The following is a 14,914-nucleotide window of genomic DNA, read 5'->3' as shown; positions in this document are numbered from 1 at the left end:
TGAACTGGCAGCTAATATTTATTGTACAGCTCAAATAAAATGTACAAAGTCTTTGGTGATTAGACTCCATCCCTATACGAGTCTTTCATCTTTCATATATATATATATATATATATATATATATATATATATATATATAGGGGTAGAGAACCATCAGACCCCCCGACGGTATCTAGACACCGGTGGTGGTGACGAAGGAGCCCAAAGACCAGACCGAGGGAGGCTCCGGACCGGTCAGCTGGAGTAGATGACTGGAGGTGGAAGGGGGGGTGGAGGTGGAAGGGGGGGTGGAAGGTTGCACTCTTTGCCTGCAACGACAGCTGAATGGCAAAGAGAGAAACATTTATTTAAAGCAGGGTTGTGACTCTGTGATTGGCCCTTTCCATTTGTATACAATTCTCATTGGTTTAGCAGGAAGGTGAACGCCTGCAACAGCTGATTGGAGTCAGGTAGAGCGTTGATTAAGAGTGAGGTCTTCCTGAAAGGATTTACACTGAGATCCATTTCTATCAGGAGAGACTAGTTGCAGATATGTGAACGTTATACACAGCATGATAAAATATACATTTATTAGGATAACAGCTGGATGGATTTAGGAGAGCATCGATTAATAGTTGGGTCTTCCTGAAAGAATTTACGCTGAGCTACATTTGGTTACTGTTAGGGAAAGATAAGACATTGTTTGGATGACAATAAGTAGTGTTTTAAGGTAAGGGGACCTTATTTGTTTGGGTTTCAGTTACTTCTATATTAACCCTATGAGGACAAAAGACCCATCAAGTCCAAGAGATGTTAAACAGCACTCATATTTAAAAAGCGATATTACAAAATTTCATTTTAGACATTTGTTTACTATTTTATTGATGTATCACGCTACTTTTGTAAACCCAAGACTTTTTGATATCTCATTTCAAGCACCAAAACAATTGAGAGTTGGTATGTTTTCTCAAGACATTTGAGAAATATTTAGGCTTTAGGGCCAAATTTTCTCTTCACACAATGTTCTGGAACAATTTTGGACTTCACTATACAGAAAGCTTGTTGGGTTTGTTCGCAACATTTTGATATGAACGTGGGGGATCAGTTTATATGCAAATACCCTTAAAAGGAGAATTCAAGAAAAAATGTTCTAAAAATGCCTTTAGACCTGAGAGGGTTGAGGTTTGGTAGACTTTTATCGTCATGGTGACAATACAGTAATAAACACGTTGACTCAGTCAGTTTGATGCTGGGAGAACTGTCTCCAAAACGTAATGATGACAGCTTAAAGGAGACAGCTGTATATTTGACCAGCATCTCTCTGTGACTGCTGTGAAGCAAACAAAATATGGATACTACAGCAAAACTGTCCTGTGCAGTGCGGAATATCATTTTTCTGCCAATGTGTCATTAGAGATTGAGTGTTATTGGCTTTATGTTGAAATGGGGGGAAATAAGACATTTGAATGAAACAATGAACAATACTTTGATCAAAATCAATCAGTATGATGGAAAAATGGAAAACGGCTGGGTAGAAAATGGCTGGAATTCTGCTTTAACATCCGTCCCAGTGTGTGTAACCTTTTGCACTATAAGACTATGTTCCCACTTGGCATCTTTGTTTAAGCTGCCAGCGTCTGTTTTACATTCTAATCCTATGGAGAAAACCGTGATTTCAAAAGCACCGACTTCTTTTTTGCAACTCGGAGCGTCTTTTTGAAGTTGAAAGAAGTTCAACTGTTCTGAAAAAAACATCCTAGGTCAAGCGCTTTATTGACAGCTGACCAATGAGAAGCGGAGTAGCCAGGCCTGTCGTTTCCATGACAAAAAGAAAAAAAATGGATTTGGAGCGCAGCAAGTTCTACGATATGACCGGGTGCTCCCTGTACAGTGAACTTACTTTGTTCTTTGTAACGTTAGCAGCACCACTCTCTCTCTCTCTGTTCTTTCTCAATCTTGCTCCACCGCTTTGTTTTATCTAACTTTAGCACCACTCTCTCTCTCTCTGTTCTTTCTCAATCTCGCTCCACCACTTTGTTTTATCTAACTTTAGCACCACTCTCTCTCTCTTTGTTCTTTCTCAATCTCGCTCCACCGCTTTGTTTTATCGAACTTTAGCACCACTCTCTCTCTCTGTTCTTTCTCAATCTCGCTCCACCACTTTTTTCATCTAACGTTAGCATCACTCCCCATCGTGCTCTAGCTACGATACTGTAGCAGTAGCTGTTGTTATAGCAACAAAAGGTTCTCCTGGCTGCTTTATGGAACCAAAACGCTGCCAGCTTCTTCTTTTTTCACTACAAAAGCTCCCTTGTCAACTTTTTCTTGTCAAAAAAGACGCCAAGTGTGAATATGCCTGAGCGATGGAGATTTTGTGAAGAGGTCTCCATGTTTTTTTTTATGCATTTGGAAGAGGTGAAATAAAAGTGTACACTATGTTGTTTTAAACTTCACAGACTAATATGCAAAGCCATTCTCTAGATGTTTCTTTTTTCTTTCAGAACCGTTTTGGTATCTTGCAGGAAAGTAAATGAAAAAGGCAGATGGCTCTTAGGGGAACATGATAAATTGTACACTTAGCGCCATGGATACGGAATGGCTATTATAATGGGTGACACAGACATCATGGTAGTTGATTGGCAAGACAATAAAGTGACCTGACTGCATTCTTTTTTTTTTTTTTTACCAGAAACTATCATCCAAGAAAATGACAAAATATTTGGGACATATTGTGTTGTTGTCCTGATATCTGTAGTAATCGTGTCTGATTGACTGGAAGACTGACAGACCATATGCAATTAAACCCGTTGGAATGCCAGGTTAGGCAGCTTGATTGCATTCGTTACGTACGGATCCGTGAAGCAACTAACTATTGTCATGTAGGCATGTGTGTACAAAAGAATTCAAGTTTTTCTCTTGGATTGTTTCTCCATGTCCTCCTCAATCCTTAGATGAACCTATATTTATACGAGTTTTGATTTCTTTTCATGTTGACAAAGCCCAAAGTGTGCTCCCTCTCTTACGGTTATTTATGGTGTACTGTAAATATGCTCAGAAAAGAAAATCCCACCGCATTTCAGCACATGCCGGGCAAAAAAACTGTATTTATTGATTAAAATGGTTCTTTATGATTTTGAAATATAGCTGCAATCAAATCCAGTCTGCTTGTATATTGAGTGTGTTTTTGACTGAAGCAAATTCTAAAAGAGGAAAAAATAAACCAGTTTTGCAGAGATGGGTCTTTTTTTTTATTTTATTTTTTATTACTTGCAATGTTTTAAATAAAACATTCCAACATGGCTATTCATTCACAGCAAAATCCCATTTTTAGTGAGCTGGAAGTCCCAACAATTCTGTACCAAAAAGCATACAGCATGTAAAACAGTTTTTACATGAGGAATACTAAAATATACAACACATACATTATACAAAATATACAGTATAATATATACAGGAACTATTTAAAGTTGAATGAGATGTGGGAAAACATGTTTTGAACATGTTACTTTGTTATTGTTATTTCTTTTGTTCTATATAAAAATAACAGAATGTTATAAATCATATATGAAATCATCAGTGGTAAATTGACATATAGGTATGCATATTAGGTTTGTTATGTGTGGAAAAGCATTTTTAATATGAATTTAAATTCAGGTTTCAGCTAATTTAACATTTCATTACAGACCACATACTCTCAAAAATCCATTCACAAGTAACATAGTCATATTATTTAATGTGCCACATGAGCATATTACGTTATGTGCTTTGTTCCAACAGACATGCATTTCATGTGTAACACGTTTACTGTGACGGGATCAAACATGGTGTGCATGAGGTTACAGACGTCTCCCCTGGCAACGGTGTAGTCAAGACCACCTGGACCGAGACTAAATGGCGCTTACCCGCTGCTAGTACCAGCTCTACTCGGATCAGGTCTAGAGAGCCGAAGTCTCGCCCTCCGTTCCATGGGACCTATCTTTCGAAAAAAAATATGAACGGGAGTGAACGGGGATAGGCAAATTATTTTTTATATCATATCAAATGATCATACTATTTGCATTGAGCCACGGATTACAAATATGATGTTCACCAATTTAAAAGATAATTTTTCAACCGAAGTTTATTGTTAAACAGTTGAAGTATAAGACATAGCATAAATGTATAGAGCCTGGGTCTGTCCCAGGTTTCTGCCTAAAAGGAAGTTTTTCCTCGCCGCTGTCGCACTGTTGCTTTCTCTGGAGGAAACTACTAGAACTGTTGGGTCTTTGTAAATTCTGGAGTGTGGTCTAGACCTACTCTATCTGTATACTGTCTCGAGATAACTCTTGTTATGAATTGATACTATAAATAAAATTGAATTGAATTGAATTGAAATGTATAAAATACCTTATTAGAAAGACTACACACTTCAGCGTTGCATGGATGACGTCTTGCTGAAGCTACGATGTCTCTGTGTATCGCATCGGGATGTAACCTTACTCAAAAGAGCAGAAGACACAGGTCCTGGTCTTTTGCTTATTTGCTGAAAAAACCACATCAGGTAAGGTAACGTTACGTGTGTGGTGGAACAGAGCTAAGCGAGCCAGCTAGCCAGCTAGCAAGTGGAGCATCAAGCTAGGTGACGTAAATGTGTGAGACGAGACATGTAGTTCACCGAGGGGTTGCACACAAGACTAATGGTACTATGACAAACATATGGCTAACTGAGACTTTCTTAAATTGACGAACATCATATTTGTAATCTATGGCTCAATTCAAACGGAATCAACAAAAAAATGTGCCTCTTCCCACTACCGTTGGTATTTTTTCTCGAATTAAGGACCCATGAGGTTCACCGGGAGGGTCGTGACTTCAGCTTCAGTTTTCAATGGGAAAAATGTTTTTCAAAAAACATATTCCCATTGAAAACGTCATCATTCACATCACTTTATGTTATATTCAATGATGGGTAACTGGGGCTGGATTTTGCTAACGGAGTTTCCCAGTTGGTGACGCGTTGTTGACAGCTGGCGTACAGAAACACGGCCGTCGATCGTTGAAATGTGTTGAATCGATAGAAATCTTTTCAAATTATAGAAAATTCACGCATACATGGAATATATTTTACAATGTCTACAATGTGCTATCGATTTAGGTTGTCGTCGTCCACTGGTTTCAACAGGGTAACTTAAATTAGTTAGCTATTAGCAATTAGCTACAGCCAGTTACAAGTAAACCAATTCAAGTTAAGTAGACCTATGTTTTGAGTTCTTGTACAAACTGTAGTGAGGAAAGTAATGCGTCATTGAAGAGCTTTGGGGTGTCCTTTGTCATTGTGGCCTCCATGTTTTCACACACACAATGCTCTAGGCTGAGCCAAACAGTTGGTGGCAGTGATGCAACAAGTTGTTATGCCAAACGCCAACATAGCAGAAAAGAAGAACACGCATCCCGACCACGTGAGCGCTGGCAGTCGGAAAAACAACGAAATCATGGGGGTGGTCCCAGGGTTTGTTCAGGACGCCCCCCCCCCCTGCAGGTTTTCACGTCAGCTTTTGGTATCGCCTAAGCTTGCTTTGAATCTCAATGGAGGTGATACTAAAAATAGTACCCGTTGGCTAGTACAAGAGACTTTTTTAGTAATGGAAACCCAAAAAAGGCGAGTAAAGTCGAGGCGAGTCGAGCAGGTACCTTTTAATGGAAAAAGGCCTCAAGTCACCACCAAGACCAGAGTGTATCTGGACAAGACCAAGACTTTGAGGGGTTAAGTCTGAGTCAACGGAAACACACAGCATATAGGCTACACAACTAGCTACGATGCATATGTTGCTACATCCCTTTGGGTGAGGGGTGAAGAGACTTCTAGAGAGTTTTGGTACAGAAGCAGATTGATAACCATTAGCTAGCTAGCTTTGCTAGCATCACTTACACTCAGCTTACCTTTCTTTATGCTTTGTTACTTGGAGCAGATTACTGAATGTACACACTGTGTTTTTATAAATATAAAATGCTTTTACCAACAATTTGGCTCCCAGACAGCCAGAGCTTCTTTCCCCTGCACCTAGATTCACTTTGGGAGTGTGTGTTAAGCGGACGGGGAGCGGGGGTTAACAGTGACACATTTCCGACTAGAAATAAGTCAAGTAAATGGTTGCAATGCCGGTTTACGTCCAATCACAGTAATGATGTCAACATATAAATCAGACGATACACACAAAGCTTAGCGATATCCCTGCAGCTGTGGTCTTGACCAGTCTTGAAATAAAATCCAGAGTCCTCTTTGTCCGAGACTGAGACGAGACCGAGTAAAGACCTTTGAAAAGTGGTCTTGAGACTCGAGTACTACAACACTGCCTGGGAATAATTCACATGATAAAGGGGCGTGTGATTTCAAGTATTCCACATGAGAAATCTCACACCACGTGTGAAAACACTTTTCATGTTTAACATCAGAGGTGAGACATTTGACATTTGGTAAATTCACAGCGGCTCTGGCATGAATTCCCATGCAAACGTGTTTTTGTGCACATTTATTAATTGTAAAGCCCTCAAGATGTTACACAAGTTTCTTACAAAAACGTTTTACAGTCATCACCACGATATTCACACAAAGGAGAATTTCCATTACGGCTGTTACGAGATTTGATGTTCAATTTGGTGGATTTTAGATATATATTTTTTGTTTGTTGTTGCTGTAAGCACACTGAAATTTGCACAGGTTACGTGTGGCTGCACTGGCAAATAAAGAACGCTGATGGAAAGCGATACGGCAGAGTCTCCCATGAAGCCTGTAGATTGTGGGTGTGTGGGGGTCAGAGATGAGGGCCGGTCATCTCTCAGCCTGATGGGCGTCTGCTGTTTGCTTTAGTCCGGTCGGTGTGCAGCGCTGTGGGACTCTCCCAGGCCTGGCCTTTTCCCTCCATGCTAAAAGCCTTTCATCATGGTAGTTATTCCTCACTTTAGCTCTTCTTTTAGCAGCTTCTCTCCTCTCAAAGGGTTTTTCACTCACCGTCAACGAGGCTGAAATAACTCTGCCCATTCGGTACAAACACCGTTGCCCAGAAACCCCGCGAGGAAGCAAGTGGCAATGTCAACAGCAAGGCAGGCTGGGTAGGGCTCCAGGGTTAGGCCAGTATAATGAATTAGGTGCACATATCAGCCTTTCATTAGGAATACAAATATCTGGCTCTGTCACATTTAAAATAAATATATTAAAGCTACATTGTGGAACTATTTTACCTTAAAAAACAGCTTTAAAATCATGTTGATGCTACACTGGTCTATATCGCCGACGATTAATTAATTAATTTAGGGGATTGCTCCTGTGCTCCAGTGCTTGTGCTCCTGGTGACGCTGAGCACTGGACGGAGCAATGGTGCCTCTCCAAAATAGCCTTGGATATATATATATATATATATATATATATATATATATATATATATATATATATTTACAAGTATAATGACAGTCTTTAACAATTCAAAACAATCTTCAAAACGTGTCGTACTATTTCAAAATGTAAATATTTTCCATGCTAGCATGATAATTCATTTTCTAACCAGGGAGACACTACAGGCAAATAGGGAAAACCTTTTAACTATAAGCTCACCATGAAACTTCCCCAGTTGATTACTGATATATATATATTTTGTGTATTTTGTAGTTTTTGGCATTTGCAGTTTTCTGAAATGCAATGTTAAAAATAGACATTATCTGCTGTTACTTTTTAGAGATTTTAGGAGAAATCTACAAATAAAAGTAGACAGTGTGTAATAAAATGATCACCTGAATGTGTATTTAGGATATTTTTTCCCATTAGTCTGAAGAAGACCTGTTATTGAAGCTATATAGCCAAAAACCTCAAAAATGAAAACGTATGATTTTGCGTTAGATAAGACAAAGATAAGATAAGACTTTATTGTCTCCTACAGGAGAAACTTGTCTTGGGCAGACGAGAGAAGAAAAATGGGGACATCTGCACATTAATACACAATAAGCATAACTAGAACATAAACATGCAATTATGTCATGCAAAATACGTTCAATAAACATCCAATAAACCTCACACAAGACCCCAGATTGCACAGTTCCCATTAAATCATGCTGTGATCAGTAATTTATGTATTGCACAATGCCGTGAAAAAACATTGCACCAATGCCCTGCCAGATATTCACCAATCATAATGGTGAGTACTAAAATTATTATCAATACTTAAACTCTGCACATTTAACCCTTGTGTTGTCTTCCTGTCGACCATGGTCCCTTTTTTTCAACATTATTATCGCTTTTTTTCAACATTTTTGTCACTTTTTTCAATGTTGTGGGTGCTTTTTTGGATGTTTTTTCCAAAGGTTTTTTGATATTTTTAATGTTGTCTTATTTCGACGGCCCATTTTTTGTGACTTAAATTTTTTTTTTTTAAATTAACTGAAAACGGGTCAATTTGACCCCAAGGACAACATGAGGGTTAAGCACCCCCCCTCTAGCAAGTCTCTCAGGATTTCGTGTGCGACAATGGAATCACTTGAAAAGTAGTTTGGTGTAAGGTCGACACAACACGACACGTTACGTTCCACCAGAAGAGAGGGCAGCTAGTAGCAGGTCACCCCCATTACATTTGTGTGGAGGATGAAATCTCTATAGGCAGACATCTTAAAGACTGTACAAGTAAAAAGTGTTTGGGAGGCCGACCCTTTAAAACAGGCGTTTATGTCTCGTAAAGCCTCCAATAAACAAGAGCTCTCTGACTCTGGTCAGAACAGAAACACTTGAGCCGGAGGGCTGTTGCGCTGTTTAATCTGCATTTACAACAACGCTTGGTAACAACGATTGGTTGTTCTGATTGGATTAACTTGTCTGAGCATTTCCTGATAGACGTCCCCCCCCCCCAGCCCCTCTGCAGTTAGAGGTAGCAGTGCATGTCTAATGGTGGCTCCATGAGGTTAACTTCTGCACTCATTTGTTTTGCGAGCCTTTCTCCGTGGCTCCCCATTCACGTCCTTACATCCAGGACATCTCACTGACAAATTATTTACAGATGCTTTTCAGCTCAACACACACACGCATACGCACACACACAGGCAAACAGGCACACATACACACATGCACGCAGGTATGGCAAGCGCAGACGCACACAGTGCTGTACCCATGTTTTATGTTTCTGCAAGAACAGGAACCTGCTGAAAACCAGTTTTTAAACTGAGTCAGGCCCGTTTTTTATATTGTAATGTAATGTTACTTTTACTAACTTTCCTGTATAATAAATGTACATGAAAACACATATGCACAAACACACAGACCCACAGACACAAACACACACAGGCACGCGCACACACTAGGTTTCCCAAGCAGGACTGGATCAGACAGAGTTAGGCAGTGGTTTGACTTCCACATAACACGGTGGAAAGTGAGAGTGTGGAGGTCTGGAGGGGGTGATGGACAGACACTTCTGCCTTGAACTCTGGTGACCCCCAGTTCAACCCCCAACCTTTGAAGCAGAGACTTTGAGTAATCGTTTTCAGCAAACATTTTTCTCGTTTAACCGTGACCCAAACTAATTTACAGTTTGTTTTTTTCAGTTTCTTGGGCACTATTTTGAAAGCAGGGAGCGTTTTTTCAGAACACTACACACAATTATCACAGCCACACACCCAATCAGCAGAACACCTCAGACCCTTTGCAAAATGAAACACCCTTGCAAAAAACTATACACTAATTACACAGTTTGAACCAGTTACACACTGCTGTTGCTAACCTAAAACACTTTTAGCATTGACTGTAAATGAAGTACACAAAGAAGGTGAAAATACACAATAAGTTCACCAAACACTACACCATATTAGTGCTGCAGACTGAGGAAAATATCGTTTATTTCTCTCCACATACTCAACTCAGCTAACATGTCATCATGGAGTTCTCATTGAGAACAAAACGTCCCAGTTTTCATGCTACAGTACTACAGTAGTGTGCATAACACTGTTAGCTCAGCAAACAACAGACACACAAAATACTGTATCCTGTACAGGTTACAATTACAGTAAAAACAACAACAACCAAAATAAAAGACCTGGAAAACAAATATAAATACAGTACAGACAATACTAGACTTACCTGCTGCTTTTTTATAGTGCTTAAACCTGAATGGTGTCTACAATTAAACAATCATGTGTTCACGTACCTGATGGCTGTGTTCCACAGATTGGATATCCTTCTGTGTCTAATTAATACAAGTGTGTTTAGTGTTTTGCAAATCACTGTGTGTATTGTTTTGCAAAAAGTGTGAAGCTGACATTGTGCTTATAGTGGTGCACATCTGGGCCAATGTTTTGTTCCTTGTAATTGTGTAACTGTGTAATACTTTTGTTTTCAGTGTGTAAGCAATCGGCAAAAACTGTAACTAAAGGTAAACTTAAACTCTGACATACATGCAGTACTTTACATGTCTAAAATTGAAGTGAAAAAAAGTTATAATCATGTGTCCCTGTGTTAATTGGTCTCTTGTTTCTGTTCAGGCACCGGTACCGTTAAAAAAAGTAAAAGTACAGATTTAGCACCGGTATCGGAAAAAACCCAGACGATACCTGACCCTACCTATGGGCCAGTAAGCCTATTATGAGAAAGGCAGTTTGGTGGTCCCCCTTCAGTAACCCTGAGGGCCCTCTAGGGGCCCTGTATGCCCTGTTGAAGACCTCTGGTCTACTACATTAGTAAAAAAGTCTCTAACAAGATTTGTCATAATATATATATATATATATATATATATATATATATATATATATGTTCACTCACTAAACAAACAACCCACAAATGTCCCAGTCCAAAGCTGAGCATGTAAAAGTGATTTTAATTCTCACACGTCAGTTGCAAATTTTCCATAACAATTTATCAATCTGTCAGTGGTGAGCTGAACACACTACACAGACACAGAAGTTGGCCATTTTGGTGGCGTTCCCTCCTGCAGAAACAACAGGAAGCCCAACTGCAGGTTGGCTAATCTGGTGCTGTTAACGACTGGGCTTTGGAGCACGCCCACGGAGGAAACCGGAGCTTGTCATTGTAGCCGAGCCCAGACAGGTGAGGGGCCTGCTGTTGGTCCAAAGAATGTTCTGGGAGGATGTGCAACCACACGCACACGCACAAACACACACACAAGCACACACAGTCGTGTCTGGCTATCTTTGTGGGGACCAGTCATTGACATAATGCATTCCCCAGCCCCTTACCCTGACCTTAACCATCAAACCTAAATGCCTAACCTTAACCCTCACCCTAACCCTAACCATAACCTAACTCTAACCCTACTGCTAAAACCAAGTCTTATTCCTCAAAAAGCCCTTTAACGTTATGGGGACCAGCATTTTGTCCCCACAAAGCTGTCAGGTCCCCATAAGTATACTGTACACGTTTTCATGATATGTTGGGATACATGACAAAAACATGAAGAATTAGGACATGTCTTTCCTAAGGTCCTACAGACCTATAAATGGAAGTGTTTCCCACCAATACTACAAGGAATAGATTGCACGCGCACACACACACACGTATGCGCGCATGCATAAACACATACACACACACTCACACATGCACGCATGCATGCATAAACGCATACACACACACTCACACTCACTCTCACACACACACACACACGCTCACACTCATCACATACATCATTGTGACATCTTTAAGTGGGAAATATGAAGATGGCCTAAATCCAATAAAAGGTGATGTAATCGTGTCCATTAGTCCAGACATCACAACACAATTCAAGACTTTCTAAAGTCACAGAACTTAACACAAAACTTCAGCAGGATGTATTATTTAGACTGGCATCATTGTGTTAAAAGTGATTAATCCAAAGGACGGCCAGCTGTATGTTTGCTAAATAACATTATCAGGAACATGACTTGCATGTTTGTTGCCATGTGTTTCTCATTAGTTTCTTTTTGTGCCAGTGAAAAGTGCACGTTGAACTTTACCCAACCTGCCAGTTTCTACACAGAAAAGACACAAAGCTGTCTTGCTGTTTTAATATTTTGGGTTTGTTAGCTTGACTGTGCATCATCAGTTTTTTCTTTTCTTCACTTTGAAAAGTCTGTCCATCTCGTACACGCCGTTTTACTCTCTAAATCAGTCGTGCTGGCCTGAGTCTCACCCGCCTGGCAGCATCCGAGCCTTTTGGTTTAATGTTCCCAATGAATGACAGAGCCTTTACACAGCAGACAGTTTGACTTGTCATAGAGGAGAAATCATCGGTGGAACTAACAACATTAAAGATGGCTCCATTCAAGCCAATAGTTAATACTGCCATTAGTTACACCTGTGTTGGAAAAGAAGAGAAGAAGGTTTCACTCCACATGTTTCTGTTGGTTTATGTTCTTTCACTGCAAAACGGGAAAAAAATATAATTTTACACTTGATTTTAAAGTAACTTAACATCCTAGCAGGTAGGCAACACATACAGTATGTAAAATAAATAGAAAGGTGTACAAAATCAACATGAAACTGTATTAACTTATCTATATTATATATATGTATATATATATATATACATATAAATATATATATATATATATATATATATATATATACATATAAATATATATATGTATTAAAAACACTGAACAAATGAAAATTAGAAAAGATAACCACATGCAGGTTTTCACCTGCATTCTTAAAAGTAAAAGTCTATATTTAATCCACATAGGCTTTAACAGGAATGTATAATGCCCTGCTCATAACTTAATGTGACAACATACACACTAATAAAAATCAAAGGGAGATAGTAGGGCTAGGACAATTTGCTTTTGTCCTGATTTGATTCTTTCACGATACATGGGTGTCGATTTATTGTGAGTCTAGAAGTGTTGCGATTTGATAGTATTGTGGTTGTCTTTGACAAAAACGAGAAGTTCAATACCTGTCATACATTTCTAGAGACAATACATCATGAGACATTTCCAAAAACAGATAGTTTTTAAGAAGAATGCCCCATGTCAATCAGTCTGATATTTATTTTATTTGTAAAGATGAAAATAACATGTTTTGCTGGAAATAGATATGATGTTGGTGGTATCGTATAAACAGTATTTAAGTGAATCATTGGAAGAAAAAAAAAGATAACATTTTTATTCTGGGGAAAAGAATTGACTGAAAAATTGAAAATGAAACAAAACAATAAATACAGAAAAACAAATATATACATACAAAGTTACTGTTGCATAGGTACAAAGGCTCAATGGGATGAGTACAACATTTGCAAAGAATATATATTGTATGTGCAAGATAGAGTGAAGAGAGTTGTATGGAGCTGATAGTCTCATTTAGCTTTGTATCGACTCATTTGGCAAGGGTTTAAATGTAATGAACACTGATCAATATCAAAAATGTATGCACTAAAACTTGAATAAAACACACACCCAATGACTTTTTGCAAAGCTTTGACCACAGTTAGACCACCTGACGCAGGGGAAAGCCCGTGTGTCTGAGCAGATTCTGAGTTAGATCTTTGGGTGGGCGTTGTGTCGACATTTAAACCTTCTTTGTGTCTGTATACCTGGAGCTCAGCTGTGGGAAAGAGCAGCGTGTCTGTAGTATTGATCCCGCAAAAGCCGACAACAGACTTCAGTGTTAGTTTTTGGGATTATCTCCATTCTCATTCGACACTAGGTATTCCCATCCCGTTTGAGATGTGTGTCCATGTGCTCAAATGTCAGAAAATGTCACTGCATCAAAACACAAGCGCCTCATGCACGTGCTGAAATAAAAGGTTAAATAACACAAGCACAGCTTTGTTGACCAGACTGCAATACCTCTGAGAACACATTGTGTATCTGCAGGTACAGTATGATAGTTAAGTGCAGGACATCACAAGAGTATTGTGATTTTGAGTGTTCATCTTTAATCCATTTCTATTTACTTAACATTTAAATATTCCTAGTTTATCCTTTAGATTCTTCCTCTTTTCTTTCTTTTATTTTCAATTTTTGCAACATTTTATCCATCCTCTTTCTACTGGAAGCATATCAGTTCATTCAATAACAACTACAAAAGCAAAAGAAAGCAACGGAATTATTGTTATTGCGAATTGGAAGATCCTTATGTTTTGTGTTGCTCTGCTGTCTTTGGTGATGTTGTGTTTCTGATGCACAGGATTAGATCTGGGGGGGAGGGGGGGGGGGCATTATTATCTTGCTGCACTCACGCTTTGGCTACTGTCCTAGATCACAGTTTTGCTTCATTTTGGTGCTTTTCATTGTAAATACTATAATAATGTAGTGTGCTCTCAGTTTAGCCCTGTCTTCTGAAAATGATGTTCCCATTTGCATTCTCAATCATGTTTTGAGGGAAACATATTTTGTCTTTTGACTGTTTTTTAATGTTATTCAAACAGTTAGAATACCATGTTTTAAGTTTTTTTCATGAACATCATCTAAATGAATGGAGTCTCTGTCTGCATATCTGGATGTGTGTCTGTCCTTTTGAGTTTTATCAAGAATCAAATTACTTTTATTTCTTTATTACCGAGGACCCAGTGAGCTCTAGTTGTCTATGGGACATGTTTATTTAATATTATTGTGTTATGTACACACTGTGAAGTGTGTTGACAGGGGACTATTACCTGTCACACTGCCAGCAGCATGCCGGGTGCAACTCGCGTTTGTTCCCAAAAATAGCATGGTTCCCTGATCAACAAATTTTTTCACTCGCATCATGCCGTTTGTTATTGATGCAAAAAGTCTCCTTTAGCGTCATATGTTGACGTGTTGCTCAGGACTCTTGGGGTCAACATTTGACGCTCTCGGGTCGCGTCTAGCCCTTCGTCGGGACGGACGTTTCGCTGACGTGCGGCACAAGAAAGGGAAAAGATTAAGCGTGGGGGTTCACGAACCCCGGTCTCCTGGGTAAAAGTCCTGTGCCTCTGCAAAATCAACACATTCTCACTCCCACTGCATAAAA

The 14,914-nt window shown here is 39.2% G+C and overlaps 2 long non-coding RNA genes across 2 annotated transcripts in view; both read left to right on the top strand.

Moving 5' to 3' along the window:
• The window catches only part of LOC116691164 (uncharacterized), a 631,246-nt gene that overhangs the window by 337,430 nt on the left and 278,902 nt on the right, over positions 1 to 14,914 (top strand). The window lies entirely within an intron of this gene.
• Positions 4,920 to 11,748, top strand: LOC116691168 (uncharacterized). Its single transcript, XR_004332446.1, has 3 exons — positions 4,920 to 4,990; positions 6,599 to 6,605; positions 11,738 to 11,748. It is a non-coding gene; the product is annotated as an uncharacterized LOC116691168 (long non-coding RNA).

This window comes from Etheostoma spectabile, chromosome 6 (genome assembly GCF_008692095.1).
Source record: "Etheostoma spectabile isolate EspeVRDwgs_2016 chromosome 6, UIUC_Espe_1.0, whole genome shotgun sequence".
In the NCBI taxonomy this organism is placed as follows: domain Eukaryota; kingdom Metazoa; phylum Chordata; class Actinopteri; order Perciformes; family Percidae; genus Etheostoma; species Etheostoma spectabile.
Note: the sequence above shows the minus strand (reverse complement) of the source record. Positions and strands in the feature narration are given on the sequence as shown.